At 33.3% G+C, this 1,919-nt stretch overlaps 1 non-coding gene across 1 annotated transcript; it reads right to left on the reverse strand.

The window, feature by feature from the left end:
• Positions 1 to 1,562: 1,562 nt before the first annotated feature.
• Positions 1,563 to 1,666, reverse strand: LOC135275663 (small nucleolar RNA U13). Its single transcript, XR_010343267.1, has one exon. It is a non-coding gene; the product is annotated as a small nucleolar RNA U13 (small nucleolar RNA).
• Between the last annotated feature and the right edge of the window lie 253 nt (positions 1,667 to 1,919).

Genomic DNA, 1,919 nt, shown 5'->3' on the forward strand with positions numbered 1-1,919 from the left:
AATCAAATACTCTCAGAGCAGAAATAAGAAAGCAAGTGCCAGGTCTCAAATATTGTGAAGACAAACCTATTTAACTTATTTGGCTTGAATAACTGTCCCATATTATCAAGAGCAAATAATCATTTCTCCTTCTGACAGATATAAAGTCTTGATATTTTGGGATTGTATTGTGTTTCTGTTTCCTTTAGGAGAAATTTCCTGCTCATAGGGATGGTCAGTGGCTTGGCAATCTCCAACTCACTTCTATTATTATAAAAAGGTAGAATTTGATTTTATATTTTATAATAAATCTTTCAGAAAACCACTGCTTGTTTTTCATTCATCATGGAATCAAAAGATATGAGGTACAGAAGAGACTCTCAGACTTATTACCCCTGTATGTTACAGCTGGAAAGACAGAGATCCAGAAAAATTACGTGACTTGCCTGAGCTCATGTAGCTAGATGTGGACCCTCAAGAAAACACATTTTGTATAGATCTCTGTGAATCTGATGTCATCTCTAGGAAAACAGACTGCCTTTCTTCTCAGTAAGAGATCATTGCAGAAGCACAGCATACGTTGTAACGACTGTCCATCCATCAGTGAAAGTCCCTGGCATTTGCATGCTTTCCTCCTTCAACCTTATCTTTAAATCATGTTTATGCCTGTATAGTATCTCTTCTTTAGGTATTTTATTGGGACATTGGAAGAGTAAGAATTGGCATTTAGATTTTGAGGTGTCCTCTATTGCCCCATACATTTCTTCCTAGAGATTTGAAGTAACTGTATGTGCTGGGAGATCCATCAGGATGTAGGGACAGAGAGCTGATTAAATCATCACCATAAAGTGCTACAGTCTAGTGGGGATTATCGACATGTAGGTAAATAATTTTAATCCAATGGGACAAGTACTTTAATAAAGATATACTTATTGATCCCATGGGAATCACAGTTCTCTGCCTAGTGGGACTTCTCCGTCTTTCTCATTCTGAAGAGTTGTCGTTATTGTGACTTAAACTAAATTCAAAGTTACTAAATAAAAGCCAGTCAGATTAAATTTTTAGGACATAGGTTTATTTTTTTTAAGGCTAGAGGACTTAGATTGTCAACCAGATAATCTTCTAAAAAGTCCTTCAAGATGCATTAATAAAAATTTTGGTTTTGTGAGTCTGGGGCCTAGGCAGTATTCCTGCCCTGTAACTAATGTAATATTAAATTACCAAATTTATTTCCCTTCTTTTTGTTTAATTTGTCACACATTTACATGAACAATTGCAGATCACGGAAAAATAATAAAAATGATTAAAGACTGAAAAATAATAGGACTAAAATAGTGTCCCAACTCACTTTCAATAAAATACTAAACAAAATACAAGTCAATGAAATTCAGGTAAATGTAAATGATCACTACCATCCAGATAATTTTAATCATGCAAAGTACTTTGCTTTGCTATTAGAATATCTCAATACATAAAATGTGATACAAATGGGTCTAATATGAAAACTTATATAAAAATCTCAAAAGATGCTGAAAAACCATCTGATAACTTTCAACATGGATTTCTTTCTTTTTTTTTTCTCATGTCAGATGGGTAATGTACAGATGTCATAACAAGATTTGAGGGAGGTGCATCTAACACCAAACAATAAAAACCCAATCATCATGTTTATGAATCACAAAAGGATCTCAATGTAAATTTTTTGAGGGGAAGACATGTTAGAAAACTAGGAATACATAGGTAATTCTTCAACATGATTTCTAAAAACATTTATCTTAGTGGTTACACATTAGAAGCATGTCTATCAAAATCAGAAACATGAAAATTACACACATTATTGCTATTACAATGTTATGGTAATAATTTTCTAGAAGTTATGGCTAATTCAGTAGGACATGAAACAAAAACAGAAGTCTAAGAGCTTTTCCATTGTAGCACTC

The sequence above is a fragment of the Aotus nancymaae genome, unplaced genomic scaffold (genome assembly GCF_030222135.1).
Source record: "Aotus nancymaae isolate 86718 unplaced genomic scaffold, 86718_ANA_hifiasm-v0.15.2.pri h1tg000017l, whole genome shotgun sequence".
Classification (NCBI taxonomy): Eukaryota; Metazoa; Chordata; class Mammalia; order Primates; family Aotidae; genus Aotus; species Aotus nancymaae.